Source organism: Uloborus diversus, unplaced genomic scaffold (assembly GCF_026930045.1).
Source record: "Uloborus diversus isolate 005 unplaced genomic scaffold, Udiv.v.3.1 scaffold_111, whole genome shotgun sequence".
In the NCBI taxonomy this organism is placed as follows: domain Eukaryota; kingdom Metazoa; phylum Arthropoda; class Arachnida; order Araneae; family Uloboridae; genus Uloborus; species Uloborus diversus.
Window position 1 is genome coordinate 212,771 of NW_026557777.1, and position 16,890 is coordinate 229,660.

Sequence of the window (16,890 nt, forward strand, 5' to 3'; positions counted from 1 at the left end):
AATCTATTATTTCATACAAAATATTAAAAAATCAATGTTTGACTTCACATCATTATGTGGATTTTGGGTCTTTTTAAAATTGGCTCGAAGGAAGAATTTTTTTTGAAGTTTCACGCTTGATCGAAGTATACATCCACGTAAAATGTATTTTCAGTTTCAATTGTAGATTGAACTGCGGTAGTATGGTGCACAGATCAATTGTAGATTGAACTGAGTCTTGAATAGTCCGAAAATTAAGGGTAGCGGATTGAAGATGTTTTGATAGAGTAAAACATTTTTCAAAAACTTTCCTCAATGTAAACAAATTGAATAAAAATTCAAACGAAGTCATGCATGCTAAAATGCATGAGCTTTTTCACCATTGAAAGAATCGTTTTGCAATAATTCGTCTAGTTTTAACTCTTGAAGATCATCTTGTGTCACTCCGAGATTGCATAATCATAAAGCCCCATAAAAGATATTTGTTGATATGTTTTTGTATTCAATAATCACATGCATTTTTAAGAAGTTTCTATGAAAGCATATAATGCATTGAGCAGCTCAAACGTGTTTCTAGCAGAAGAAAGCGATGAACACTCATTAAATAAATATTCAATTAAAAATGAGCGTAAAAGTTAATGTAAAATATCAAGGATATTTCTTGTGAAAATCATGCAGCCACTCCACTTTGCACGCGCCTCTCATATTGGACATACCATCGTTACACTGGACACACAAGTATGAAATATTTAGCCTGTATGAAGAAATGTCTTCTTTAGTCAAAATTAACATCAGTTTTCTATGTTCAGAAAAGGCCGGAAAATACTTCATGAATTTTTAAGTCATTATCCAAATAACGAAAAACGTCTGGGAACGTGTCGAGTTTCATCAAATAGTTACTGAGAACCAGCGAGCTTTTTTTTAATGAACATTGATTTCCGACTAACATTAATTGAATTCACCCATTTTCTATCATTCTGCGCAAAACTTTTGGGGGTGCGACCGCCCCCTCTTGACCCCCCTATTTGCCGCCCCTGCTCATAAGCATGAATGAAAGGTTTCTTCTTTCTTTATTTTTGGTTGAGATTGACTGCCTAAAATGCATGAAATAAAGCAAAAAGCTGACTTTAAAAAGGAAAAGTATTGACAAATTTTGCACACAAGGAACAAGTTCTTATTTTGTGAGGCTAATTTTGTTTCTCCGTCATTTATTCAAAACTGTAGAAGTTCTAGAAATATATTAAGGACGGTGAAAAATAACAGCAAGAATAACGATATGATGTAAAGTGTACCTCACAATTGTTGACATTCGTCTTCGAACGAATTATTTTAAAACGGATTGGAAACAAGAGATATTAGGGTAGCTACAAACTTTGTCGAAATAAGTTTTTTCGAGAAGGGATATTGTTTGTTTTCATATTTTGGAGCTGTGTGTGTATAAATAATTTGATTTTTGTTGCTTTCCGAGTGCCAACAATAATGAGAAGCGCTATACTTAAAATTCAATAATTACGAAAACAAAGACAGTTTCTATTTGAACGATCTTCGGAAAAAAAAATACCACCACATTAATATACGAAGTTTTGGTTCAAGTGCAAATAAGAAGATGCTTACGCACAGTAAAAATAATGGTTTTATTATAGCTCAAAACTTATTCAGAATTTTACGCTAAAGAAAAAAATTGTGAAATTAGATATATACTTTGCTACATTAATCACATTTATTTTTTCTCCTTTCCTTTTGTTTTTCTTTTTCAACGATTTCAAAACTCTCTTAAGGTCAGAAGGTTAATCCGCAAGTAATTATTTTTCGACTTCATTCCTGATTTCTTTTTCGATTTTTATGTTTCAACGATTATCTTTAAGTCTTCAACTTCTTCTTATTTTTGAGAACGAGCTTGAAAATGTTTGTAATCAATATACTGACACGGTGTCAGTATAAAATGTCAAACCATCGGTTAGAGAATAGCGATAAAATCATTTCGACAATCAACGTGCATTGACTTGGGCTATTTTAATATTTTTTGCAGTGTTTTAATGTTCAGCGAAAGGGGAAAAATACCAGCAATCGGCTGGGCTGTCTGTATTTGACACTCACAGAAATAAATTTGTCCAGGAATCTCCTTCAAAATTATAGTGTTCTAAATTATGAGAGCTTTCCAGAAGAGATCTCTTTTTGTTTTGTCATAATTTAGAATACTCAGCAATTTTTTGGGAGCTTATTCCTGAAATTTTATTGTGGCTTTGTGAAACACTGATATTTCCCTACTATTGTTGAAAATAAACTCAAAAACAAAGCGGCCACGTATGCATAACTTATGTACTCTATAATATTTTGGAAATTATCAGACATTTTTACCTCTCGCAAAAACTAGTATTGTCTCGGTAATAGTGAAGAAAACTCATGCATGTGTGTTCGTCATAAACAACCCATTTGTGCCTTTAATAGAAACAAACAATAATTGATTAGAAAGCAAATAATTTTTTTGATGGCATTTAACGCGTCCAACTCTCGTCGAGCAATGAGTATCTAATAAGGTACAAGATCTAATCTATACTTGGATAAGTGTACAGGCTTGGAGACAATAGTGATTGCTACGGCAAAGCTTTCAAGTTTTTAATCTTAGAAATTTCTTGTTAATACAAAGGATAGGTGCGGGATTTCTTGCGTAAAGTTCAACCCTGACTGCTCTTTTATTTATCAGTCGGATTGTAAAGGCGCTGCAAACGATTGTTCCTTTCCATAGAGCGTAACAAAGTGTGTGATAACATTTCTAAAACACACTGAACCTGTTATAATTATAAAGGTCTCTTTTGAACAAGGAGAAGAACACGGGAGGTTTTCCGGGTTTTAACCCTGGCCATGGAACATTTTTTAGTGGTGAAGAAACAATATTAAGCAGGGAGATGGAACTAATGACCTTTCTTTTGTGGATTTTTTTAAAATACTTTTTAAAGTGAAGACGTTCGAAGGAATTTGTAACGTCATTATGTGTTTTTGTCAGGACGTTTTGTGCAAAGTGGATTTTAATTACGTTGTAAAAACGTGGTCAGCATTCGTGCATAAAGCTAGTTCATGCTTTTAGTTGAGTTTTAAGTCATAAGATCGTATGATGAAGGAAAATTTGGATGAAGAAATTTCCATTTGAGTTTAGGAAATATGTTAATTTAATAAACTTGTGTAAATTAGTTTTCCCTAATAATTTCGTATCACATTCTGCTTTTTCAGGAAGACAGAATTTTACGACCCTTAAAAGTGTGCTTATTGTTTCTTGGCATGTTTTTCGTAATTAATGTAATATTAATAAATCCTGACTCCTGAGCAACTATTATAGATGCTAGAAAAGAACAGTTGGTATTATTCTTTAGCACGCATCAGTTTATTTGCTTACTTACAGATCATTAAAAATATTTTGCTCTCAAATATTAATTTGTTGAAACTAAAATTTTAAATGCCCAGAAGTTCATATAATTAAGGATTGCTTCCTCTTCATCAAAATTTTTTCATAAATTTTTAATTTAACTTTCATAAAACCCAAAAATAAAAAACTAACAGCTTTTTCACTTGCGAAATTAAAAACATTTTTTCAAATGAGCAAAATTGCATCATAGCATCTTTATGTTATTATGTGCGAAAACAAAACAAAATCAGAGGGTTATATTTTCCTATGGTATGATTGCAAAAAAATAAAATAAAATTAAATTAAATAAGTAAATGAAAAAAATAAATAAATAAAATAAATAATAAATTTAAAAAAAAAACTTAAATAAAAAAAATTGGCTATGTAGTGAATCTTTTTCAAACTGAGCTGAAGGTGCACTATTTTACGAGCATATTTTTAAAATCATTAAGATATTATAAATATTACGGAGTTAATAAGTTAATGACGACTCTCGAAGAAAGGTTTAAAAACCCCTGATTGGTTGAGATCCTCAAATTCTGAAACGGTGAATAATACCAGGAATCCCAACCAATCATGTCTGTTACAAAATAAGTTTAATGGGAAAAATATCTTTTATTATACACAGAAATATCTCTAAACTCGTCAGACGGTGAAATTAGAAGTTCTCAGAAAAAACTCACCGGCTGTATTCCAACTATATTTCAGGTAGCTCGTGCAGTAAAATATTATACTTCTCGTCAGGGTCAAGCAAAAAGTAAGGTTACAAACGAGCAGCTTTCTTTGAGTCAGCGTGCATTGGCCGACATTCTGACCTTCAACTGAAGAAGGCTCATTAAGTGGTCGCTCGTTTATACCGAAAGATAAAACATTAACTTATCTTGTTGATATAACTTTCTTTACGATGATGGATCTGTGGGCGATGATTCTTGCAGTGTTGAAAAAATTTGTTATTCCTGACGTAATCAAAAGTCAGTGAAAAAAACAAAACAAAAACGAATTTCAAATGATCAAAAATGTATTTATAGAATAAGTTCATCCCTACATAAACAAATAGAATTGTCTAAGCTTCAGCCCATTATCGGAAGTCAACTTATCAAAGGCAGACTATACTCTTCTTACAATTCGTAAAAAAATCCTTTTTATATATTTTTTTAAACTTTCACAAAGTATCAAAGGTTAAAAACGTTTTTCCGAATAAAACCTTCAAAAATACCAACATTTAAAAAATCAGAAGCACTTATCAACGGGACATTAAATCAACAGACATTTTAAGCAGGCATGGAAAGAATTTAATAAATTTTTAAATAAGAATATTAATGTTTTAGAATATTGATTTAGTGTTCTACTAGCATTAAAATATTTTAATTTTGTATAGTTTTTAACTTTGTCAAGGAATCTTCTGCATACTGCTTGTAGGTTTTATGTTATTCCCTGTAGACTATATAAAAAATGATTTACTTTTTTCATGAAAATATTATAAAATATTGTGAGTCGTGGAATTCAGAGAATATTAACTTAAGGCAGACCTTAGTTTCATAAAATTTGGACATGCCTATGTGTTGTAATTTTTCTTATGATTGAGCCATTTTTCGGTGATAGTTCTATGATTGTAAGTTTAGTGCGATTAAGACTCATACATTTCGCAGACTTTGGCTCATGTTTTGCTATGATTCTGACACATACATTTCCGTATGATTTTCTTTTATGTGGTGCAATACACATAACTTTTTTAATTGTGTTGACATGTAAACATCTCTATGATGTTTGCGCGTATGTTTTTGTAAGATGTAAGCAGAGCACATTACTTTTTTAACCATTAAAAAGTAAACTTTTCTTTTCTTTGATTGAAGCACAAGCTATTTTTATGGTTAAGATACAATAGTGTGTTTTTGCATTGAATACATATTACTAATGATTGCGTTGTGTATTTTGAATAAATGTCTTCGTCTTGCTTTTTGAGCACAAGTACCAATTACATCATCGACGGCAGCAGAATCACATCATTAGGAAGTTCTGAGTGGAAAACAGGAACAAGAGGGCATTTTTAAACGGGAAAGCACGACTAAAAGAATCATATTGCGTTAAAAATTTGCATCACAAACTAACTTAAATAAGGTAAATACCATTCTAGAGCCTAACACAAAATGTGTTTTGGCAATATAATAACAGTTTTTTAATACTCATCTTATTACTGAACTGCAATGATTGAACCAATGCTTCATATACAAGGAAGTTCCATGAAAGAAAATTACACATCTGAGGGATATGTTTGCAAAATTTTCCCTGAGAGTGGGCGAACAAGAAACTTTTCGAGTGAAACCGCAGATCAGACTAATTCTGGATTATAGAAAGACTATAATCTAGGCTGTATAACAAAATGGTTTGTAATGCGGAAGAAAACCTTAAAATAAAATGGATACCTCGTCGTGGTCTTCGAATAGCTGTTTGCGACGAAAGCTCTCGCATCTTCTCCAATGGTTTGTTTGATCAATAGCCAGACAGTAGCAAATGGAACTAAATGCTGCGTAAAATGCCGCTGAATGACTCTCATTTGTCTCTGCTTCAGTAGCTTCCTTATGTTGTGCCTGAATATAAGTGCACAAATTTTCTATTTTTTTAAAACCATGATGAATGATTCCATCCACATGTTTTGAAGAGGAATGAAAGGGAAACTTTTTTTTTTCATTTCATCACCTGAGGGTTAGTGATGATTTCATGGCCACTTATTTCCCACTTTGCATAGTTTAGGCGAACTTTGACAAATTCCATCTTGATTTTACACTCGGTTGCGATTGGAGATCACCCACTTCAAAAAGTTAAAGCCTTTGTAATATAAGAAATTTTTAGCGTGGCATATATAAAGGGATAAAGTTTTGACGTAAAACTGTCGATGGCATCGGATTCTAAGCAGTTGCTTAATCATAGGATCTAAAATACTATATTGAGCACTATGAACAAGTTCTGATTGACGCTTTTGTTTCATGTAAAAGACTCGCATAAAATTGCAGATTGCTACATACACATGTTTCGGCACTAAAAGGAAAGCCTTTTTCAATGCAAAAGAAGCAAGCTTATGGATAAAAGACATCTGACAAAATATTTATCGGATGCATTTTCATCCATTAAAAATATTTATTTAATTATTACTCTGCTGATGTGTTCAAAGAAATTATTTCACAACTAAACATGCATTAGAGATGCATATATACTTTTAATTTTGTCCGTAGCACAAGTTCTGGGTGAGATGTTTTTGACGTAAAATCTCTCCTGGCGTTGTTTGTTTGCTTTCGAGGCACTTATTTCGTGAAGAAATCTATTATAGCACAGGAATGTGTATTTAGCGTGCCCCAATTTTAAGGAACGTTGTTTTACAAAAAATCAGGGTGTTCCGTTTTAACTTGCAAGACCTTTATTTTCGCAACCGATAGTCCTATATGTATACTTCCAATTGCAAAGATGTTCACAATCAGATGCAGAGTTAATGTATTGAAAGTTTGAAGTAAAAAAAAAAAAAAAAAAAAAAAATACAAAATTTAACTTTTTGTACGGGTTCCAGGTCTCCTAAGTTATTTTTAGAGAAATAATTTCCATTGAAAAGTAATTCCAACACAAAACGTTTAAAATTAGTACTGCCAATATTTACCGAGATATGAAACGCAACGTTTTGTAACTTGCACCGCTCTTCACTCGCTATCAGCAACACCTTTTGGGGGAAAATATAGCGGTTAACAAGGGTTTAAAATTATATGTGTATAGAGTGGGTTTTTTCAAATCGTTCGAGGTTTTGTAGTGTGTTTTTGTGTATCGCGGCATAGCATTTGTATTTATTTTTAAATAGCAGTGAAAAATATTAATACCTTGTTTTTCTTACTTTGACGACCCGTCATTCTTCTGAAAGGGCGATAAGTTCCAATCTCATCTTCTGTATGCTGCCTTGAGCTTTGAGCTGGAATATCTCCTTGAGTTTCAGTCCTACAAATGTCAAGATTTTTGTGTCAGTAATAGTTGTCAACGGAGATTAATCATCTAAGTATTAGTCAGAGGACCTAGGGCCCGTATAAACAGTTAAATTTTGTATTTTTTGACTAATTTTTATTTCTGCTTCAAATTTTTAATGCCTTAACTCTGCATCTGATTTTGAACATTTTTGTAATTGGAAGTATACATCTGGAACTAACGGTTGTAAAAATAAAGGTATTGCAGATTAAAATGGAACACATTGTATATTTGCCCATTAGTTTTACAATAAGGAAAAAAAATATTTTTGTGTACTACCCGAGTTAATTAGGAAAAAACTTTTCGTCGAAATATAAGGCTTTCGATTTACTTTGTGGATAAACTTACCCTGAAACATGGCATCTGTTTCCCTTGAAGACATGTTTGTATTTCACTTCTTTAGACTAAAGTTCTAACTGTCCAAATACACTGAGAGGGCAGGAAAAAAAAGACATATAACTGGATGAGACGAACTGTTTGTAGCTTTAACGTCAAATAATGGTGTAAAATTCACAAGCATTGGTCTTGTCCATATTTCTTCACCTTCAGAGCCAGAAGAGAAAACAAACGCTGAAACAAAAACAAACTACTAATGATGATTTCTTCTCTTCGTAGCTTTCGAGTAATACTGACAGATTATTTCTTATTTTATCCACATTTTCATTGCACGAATCTTCTAATTATCGTATCAATTTCTTTTTAAAAATATATTTCCAGCATGTACTTCAAGTTGTACCTATTAATAAAATATATTTGCATGAAGTACATTAGTATTCAACGGTTCACCCTATTGAAATTTGCTACCTCCAGAGATGAAAGTATTTCGAATTCAACAAAGGATAAATCTTTAAAAAGATTATGCTATTCAGATAAACTTTACTCCTACAATTTGCATAACAAATAGTTATAAATACGTTTCACTAGACAAGAATGACAATTTTAAATACGTTGTGGGCGTGAAAAACAGAAAAGATCTTTATTCTAGTAGACCTTTCTAACTCACAACGCATGACCAAAGACATTCAAATAGAGATTGCTGAATCATTCGGGAGATATTTTTCTAAATGCGATGTATTTTGATCACGCTCTCTAGTTTTATCGCATGAAAAAATTTAACTGAAAACATGAAATTTAAAATTTTAAGAAGTCGATTCATGCGGAATTTATGTTAAGTTTAAAGTCTCACGAATACGATTGTTTGTAAAATTACTGATTAAGTTGGTGGTTCATTCGTGATATGAGGCACTGAGAAACAAAGGGCCAAAATTAAAAATTTGGAGATAACCAGTACGAATGGCGGGTGAACCTCTCCTCTGTTTTGGGGCAAAAGATAGTAAAGGGTGGCTTTTTTTTAGAGGTATAGAACTTTAGGTTCAAATAAAACACAATGTGATTTCTGGTATATGGCCGCTTTGACTGGCTTGGAGAAAGTCTAATCAGGAAGTCCATTTTTCTATCATTTTTGCAGCAATGGGGGCCGTATGTGAGTGATATGTGGCAAATGTTCTCGTCCAAGGCGTCAGTAGTCTGTGGCTTATCGGTGTAGACCTGAGACTTCACACAGCCCCACAAAATAAAAGTCCAGCGTAGTTAAATTGCATGATCTTACAGGCCAATTCACGGGTCCATTAAGCGAAATTATTCGTTCACCGAAAATTTCTTTCAATAAATCATTTGTGATATACGCACCGTCCTGTTGTCTATTCATGATGAAATGGCAAACCAAACTAAACACAAAACAAGTGACAACTATCAAAATGGCTCACAGATCAAACAGTGTTCCTCACTTAAAGTTCTATACCTCTAAAAAAACACCCTTTACTAGTAGACCCGGTTGGTGCTGCTATACAGCATGATTTAGAAAAACTTTGCAATGAAAGCCTATCTAGGACCGGAACTTAAAACGCGTTTTATTCAAAACTTGAAAATGTCCTCTAAAACCCCTTTGCTTCCCACTGCTTCATATGTTCTTTTGCTACAGTATGAGTACTGGATACACTTTGAGTTTATAACTTGTGCAAAACAACTTTGTAGTAGTTACTCTACGTACTCAAAAAATCAATGTTCAAAACTGCATAAAATATAAGAAAGGCAATTTTGATCGTTTTTAATAATCAGTGGCGTATCAAAAACTAAGTTTAGGTGCTAGATGCAATTTCTGAAATTAATAAAAAAATAAATTAAGTTTTACTTTACAATACCTTGGTGGTTTTATAGCTTGTTCAACAGATTTATTTATTTTTAACTTCTGTAACGAATTCTTGTTGAAAAATGAAAGTTCTTGAATGTTGCCCTTACTGAGACAAAACGTGTAGTTACCATTTCCTAAGTAAATATGAAAAAATTTCTTTCAGCATTTTAAGAACTTATGCTATAATAGTGTCTTTTAAAGTTATTCCTATGTACCACACTTAAAGAACAGTTAAAGTTTAAAATACTGTTATGTCTCCTCCACCCTACTCATGTCACAATAATCATATTATGCTTTAATTAGTTATAACTGTGCATATTTACAAATTATTTGTAAACATATGAAAAATAATAGAAATAAATAGGTAATAACATCTCCAATAATCTAGCACGAAATCCAAGTATTTGGAAAGTGAAAACTAAACGAGTAATAAGCATAACGAGTTTAAAAATTCAGAGGGTTGTATGGAGTTCGCAGTCTGCAAAGCAACAGGAAAAAAAAATGTAGGAACGACACTGTACGTACAGTGGAAAAAAAAATCCCAAAATTGTTGCCAAGTCATATGTAGTCGTTAATAAAATATTTAGTAGCCGAACTGATTGAAATCAAAATGATTAATAATAATAATAATAACAATAATAATAAACTCTTTAGAATGATATCTGATTTTTTTTACGTAATTGCTGTGGTGTTTGTTGTCCTTTGTTCTTTTTCTTCACACCGAAATCACGGTTTATTCTCTTAATTTTTAATTCTAAGCGTTTAAAATATAGAAATGAAAGCATTTGCCTTTTTTTTTTCAAAAAGAAAAAAAATCAAATGAGTGCTTTAAACATGTAGTTGTGAGACATGTAAAACATTTTTCATTGAAAAAGCATACAACCAAACATGTTATATGGAACCGCTCTTCTTTTCATCCTTCTATAACAGCAGGAATTTCTCCCAATATTATGTTACGGAAGTCTATAGAATATGAACAACATGTATGCTGTAAAGAACCCTATTAAATTATGGCCAGTCATTTCACTAAAAGTAATAATAATATGAATGATGGAAAGTAACAACTACGAAGAAATTAATTCTTACAGCTTGTCAGAACTCCTTGGGACAGGGTGCGCCCCCTCCCTCCCCACTTCGTTGTATCCGTAAATTCGTTTTAAAATCTGTTTTCATTGTATGAAACCTGAAATATCATATCTGCAGAAATTATGCATAGCATTCAAACTTTTTGGAGTCTCTGTACAAATAGTACAACTCTCCAGTGACCAAACTTAAGTTTTTTGGAGTTAGGAGACTCTCAATTTGGCGAACGGAACTCAAAATTTTCGCCAAATGATGATAATTTTACTGAATGGAACTCCAAATTTCGTCAAATGATACGAATTTTGTCAAATGGAACTCCAAGTTTCGCCAAATGATGATAACTTTGCGGATTAAAACTCCAGATTTTGCCGAATCATCAGACAAAATTTGCCGAATAAGGAAATTTTTAGCAGTGACTTCCTGTGACCTCCAATCGGGGAACCCCTGCATCTTTCCACATCTGATTCATTTTTCGTAGTATGTACTTGTTATACAATCAACCCTCTACTAAAAAACGTCACGTACCGAAAACAAAAACATTTCCAAAACGTACTTTACCAGATGAAAATATTTACTCTCATACTCATCTTCCAAAAAGGATTCTGTTGGAATTGAATTTATTATTTTTTGTTGGAATTGAAAAAAAAATAAAAAATGATTCCACGTGATTCGAACGAACGTGATCTACCGTTCCTATCGATATTCAAGACGATCCCCGTTATGGGATGACAATGTCCTTTCAGAAGGATGAAATCCCCTGACCGCTATGTGTTCCAGATGGTTGAACTTAACAATGGGAATAGTTTGGCTTTGAGTTTCGCATTTGCCCAATTGCGGATGCGTGCCTTCCATTTAATGTTTAGACATGTATCGGAAACAGCTTTAAAAGAAATTACGAGTTTATGTTTTTGCGTGAGTACATGGTGACATCGAACAATGCCGGATAAGCTTTGGACTACTTCTTGGAAGACACAACTAACCGCGATTAATAAGTTTTACTAAAATACAGTAGTCAGATGAATCAACAACGAGGATAAAAGTTCAAAATACTTTGATTTGATCGATTTATTTTTCAGTAAAAATTGCAGTTTGAATATAAAATTGAAACTGAAACGGATGTGTAATCTCTAATCAGAAAAGAATTGTAGGGCGGGCGTGCGCATTTAGTGTCTACTCGGAATCCACTTCGACTCAAATTTGAAAGAGAAAAAAAGGGAAAGGGAAATAAATTTTATTCAACGAAAGTTTTTGGTTGATTCTCTTTACTTGAATTTTTTTCTTAAATTTGGCTTTAATTTTAAACTGTTTGCTTTTAGAAAAATGTACTTTTATCAGAAAAATTGTTCAATTTGAATTTATGTAAACCTACTTTTCTATGGTTTTTATTTTATTTGAAATTGTAAATAAAAAACGCTTTGATTGTTTTTTTTATATGGGATCGCACCGAAATCCTTTTGATTAATTGTATTACTTTTTTCAAGTACAGAAGTGCTCACTCATATAGTCAGATCCGAAGAAAGCCATTTTCCAAATATTGTCAAACCAGGTTTAGGACGTTTTAAAAAGAATATAAAAAATCAAATTTCAAACGTGGGAATGGAAGAATTTTATGAATTACTTTCTTCAAAATATCTGACGCTGAGAGATTAGAAAAAACTTGCTTAGTTTTAAGCAACTTTACTGCAAATGACATGAACTAAAAATGAAAAATCTCACTAAGAAAGAAGGACACTACTTGCTCTTTTAGAGTCTTTTTAGAAAAAGATAAAAATCTGGAACTATCTTTATCCAGATTTTTACTGGATAACCGTCATTTTCGTAGTGAGTAGGAATACATGAAAGTATACTAGTTTTGCCATGAGTCGAGAGCAGTTTTTACGCAACCATTCACATAAATTCTTAGCCGAAGGAAGATAGTTCGTTTACTTGGCTGTTATCTCAAGCTATGTCGATTGCCGACACAGATCAATCATATGCTTTTAAATACTCTTTGCATATCAAACAGTGATTCTCCTGTAACTGAATTAATTAATCTCTTCTGAGAGATAAATCAGTATTCGTTAAAAATTAATAAAAGCTGTTAATAACCCGGGGGTTAATAACCTATAAACCGGGGTGACTTTACCATATCCGGAGCGAATTTACGCACTTTTGAAATGCTACCTTGAATCACTTCTGAAGCTTAACCACTGTCTTTTTACTCTTATATGGAAGAAGAACTGTATTGATTGAATGTTTTATCCCATACATTTGTTGTAAAGCCTGAGAAAAGCGACAAGCAGACATTTGAAAAGGGGTGAATGCGTCCCGGGATATGGCAAAATCAATGACGTTAACAAATGTAGTTTACAATAATCTCTTCAAACAAATATTAATTTTGAACACAAACTGAGAAGTACATGGTTCAGAAAATAAAAGACAACTTGAACCGTTAGCGAGATGTAAAAAAGTTTTGACTCTTAATACGAAAAGGTTAAGTCATTGTTTTGTTACCCATCTTCCTTTATGCAAATAGAAGAGGATAATGCATGGGAAAGAAAAATACGCAAAAGACACTGATAAAGCAACTCATAGTCAAATGAATGATTTTCGCAGCTCATTTATTTTTTGATAAGAAGCAGAAACGTGGGATTGCAATCGATAACATTGTATTATGCAGTCTCCAGTGAGGATTTTTTTCCGTGCTTTACAAGATGAGCAATTTTTTTATTGTCCTAAACTTCTTTCTTCCTTGATGCTGACGATTACAAAGAGCATAGAATCATTGGGGCTATGAATGAATTCATAATTTGTAGCTTTGAATGGAATTTTGTGGAGTTTAAAATTTACCGAAGTTTATTTTAATTCTTTCCATTTTAGCCGTTTTCCATTTAGCTTTCAGTTTAGCTTTTTTCTACTTTAGCTCTCTGTTTGACACTAATTCTTTATATTAAACCAATTTAAAGGAATTAAAGTTTCTTTTTCAAAGTTGCTTACATTGTTTCAAATTGCTAAAATATTCTTTGTTAGTAATTTTTTCTTGGCTAGTATCTAAATCCCATAGTGTGCGTGGCGTGATAACTAATAAGTATTAATACGAAACAATTGTTAGTACAGAAGATAAACTATGCACCCCAAGCCAGAAATACATCTATTTGAGATTACTGAACTGTTACATTGCGAACAATTGCAGAATATCTAAAGGATAATATCAACAAAAACTGAAAATATTTTTTAAAGAGTAGATTTATCCAGAGTGCTAAGTTAGCAAACGAGTTTAAATGCATTTTAAACCCAAGCAAACATGTAAGCGCATAAACATGTTCAAGATAAAAGAAATCTTTTTTTTTTTATTTTTTCTGGTGAGTGTAAGATAACTAAAGGGTGCTAAGAGAGTGTATAGTGTATATTTAAGATAAATGTCTGTAAAGCTTGATACATAATCAATTCAAGGAAGTCAACACAACATGGCAGTTTTAATGGATGGCTGCGCACAGGATTTTGACTGAAATGAAAAACAAAGGGGAAAACTATGGAATCTATAATTTTATTTGAATCTGCGTGATATGCTAATAGATTGAATATCTCGTGTAAAATTATAGTTCATGTTGGTAAACTGAAACTGAATATAATGTAGCAAAGCTCTAAGTGCAATGCTTTCCAATGCTAATATATGTTTGTCACTATTGTTTTCAGATTTAACGCAAATTTACTTCCGGAAACTATTTTTATGTACTAAAATTACTACAACTTTATTTTCGAAATTTTGTAATTTATGGCGAACATTTCGGATCAATGTCGTTATTTAACATTAATGTGTCATACAAATTGGTTCCACTATTCTTTAATTGACCTGAAGATTAATTATAGAGGGGGTATCAACTGTGTGGTTTAGGATCTACCCGATGTTCGAAGCCTACCTGGTGTTGTAAGACGTTCTAGTAAGACTAAGTCTCATAATGAAGTTTTTTTACACATTCTAGGACAAGGAAATAATTTTGAAAGCACATAAAATTCCAGGTTAATAAACTTTTCTATGTCAATTCGTTTTCGGCAGGGTTTACTCACATTTTTATTTTATTAGATAGCTCTCGGAAACCTCTTAGCTATTAAACTAATTATTTGAGTTTATTGATGAATCTTTAACATACGATTTAACTACGAGTATTTCACAAGCCATAGTGTTTCTAAATCCATTTTGGCTTCTCTACTAACTCCATTTTAGATCGATTAGTTTTTATGATTCGTTAAAGTTATTTTCATTAAATGTTTGGTATTTTTTCGAAATCTTTTATTGAATTAAGACTACTTCTTCCAATGCCCTGTTTTGTTTTCCTAATTCAGTTCTTTTAGTTTATCTTTATTTCTAGCAACAAAGTGCTGGTTTTAAGGTTTTTATAGGCACAATTCTTTCTTGTTTCACAATCGTCTGTCGTTTCAATTTGTCTGTAGTGCAACGGGTGATGCTCAGATGTATTTTAGTTTATTTTCATTATATTAACTTGAAAATATATTTTTGTCTCAAGTGTGAATTATCTGTTGAACAAGAATTATCTTAGCAGACATTAATTACGCGTCTGTGTCAATTATTTCGCATGAAATACTATTTTCGCATTTCTTTTAATGACGCTGAGCGCACTACTTAAAAAAAAATTATATCTTTTCTCTTGAAAATTGGATGGTTTATTTGTGGTTGAGTCTATACGACATAAATCTCCAAACCTCTTTCTAGAGTTTTTCAACCAAGTATCTTAATTGCACATCTATATAAACTAGGGGGCTATCGCCCCCTGCTCGCTATCGCTCGCCAACCCCCGGAACTGCTTACGCAGTTCCCTGTGGATCGCTTCGCGATCCATGCTCGCTTCGCTCGCTCGCTGTATGCCAATACATTAGCCTAGCTAAAATTTTCCGTAAAAATTAAAGTTGGTAATTGCATTTAGGTCACCATCCATTTAACCAATATGAAAATTACGTTCATAATGTTAATTTGTCTGCTTTGGCCAGATTTTCGACAGTTTAACTTTGCTGTATGTAAGATGACTGCCTTGGCAATGTGCACAACTTTACCATTATAGATACAAAAGTGTCTGTCATTGCTTTGGAGAGATTGCACTTCTACCTGTTGGTCCGCGGAAGGTATTTTATTTCCCTTCTACCACCCATTGGAAAACCAATGAAGGCATTACCCTATCCGCCACCTGGGGACGCGCCCTCTAGGGGTTACAGGCTCCCCCGAGGGATGTATTTACATTATTTACACTCTTATATATATTTACATATTTACACTCTTATATATTCTAATCTGAGAAAACTTCCTCATATACACAATTAAAAATGTCCCGTTTGGGAGCCACAACTGACACTGCTTCAAAAGATCTTGTTCTTGATAATGCCACATAGAGCTGGCCATGACTAAAAACAGGCTCAGAGAGCACCAAACATATTTTCTCAAACGTTTGTCCTTCTTGTTGTTATTCTGAATCCTTGCCACGTCACGAACAAAAAATGGTTTAACTAAAAACGCGAAAACTCGCCAAGGCTACTTTGCTTGCACAATACTAAAACTACTATAACCCTAAACAAATTTGGCGAAACCTTTCAGCTGAGAATAAAAGGAATAAAGTAAATTCTTTCTCGGTTATTCATTTTGAACTGAACTGTCGTACTGAAGCAGAGAATAGACGACGCTCAAAGCGCCTACGCGTTCAAAACAACATTGCCGATGAACATGATTGTGGAGCAATGTGTGAAGAATGCGAATTTTGTGGTGCTCTTTATTGGCAGAAAGAGCGTAATACTGCAAATAAATATACTAAATGTTGCCATGACGGAAAGGTGCGGTTACCGGCATTGTGTGACGCACCTGATCTGTTGAAGGAACTGCTGACTGAAAATTCCCCAGCCGCTAAAAATTATCGGCAGCGAATCAGAGAATACAACTCTGGAAATGGCTCGTCTTAAATTGGATTCAAGAACGGTTTCCTGCCTTCTTTGAGCTTTTCTTTGCTGATTAAGGTTGAAATGGGCCACAGCCCGACTCAAACTCATCTCAAAAAAAAAAAAAAAAGTTCGTTGAGTATTCTGTGATTCAAGATTTCAAAACAACGTAGAAGTTTGTTTACATGATTTATCGGCGAAGTGTTGCCAACAGAGGTTTAGAAATTCACCCCTTCATTTGCCGGCACGTAAGAGAATTATATATATAGATAACATTAACTACATTTTCCTCAACCTCCTCACTTTTTCTGTGTTTTCA

The 16,890-nt window shown here is 32.9% G+C and overlaps 2 protein-coding genes across 2 annotated transcripts in view; one reads left to right on the forward strand and one right to left on the reverse strand.

Annotated features, from left to right (window-relative positions):
- The window catches only part of LOC129232233 (protein ABHD11-like), a 69,162-nt gene extending 64,884 nt beyond the window's left edge, over positions 1 to 4,278 (reverse strand). The window contains exon 1 of the mRNA XM_054866448.1: positions 4,063 to 4,278. The gene's annotated coding sequence lies outside the window, so the exon portion shown is untranslated. The remainder of the gene's footprint in view (positions 1 to 4,062) is intronic.
- Positions 1 to 16,890, forward strand: part of LOC129232235 (bicaudal D-related protein homolog) — a 70,388-nt gene that overhangs the window by 11,329 nt on the left and 42,169 nt on the right. The window lies entirely within an intron of this gene.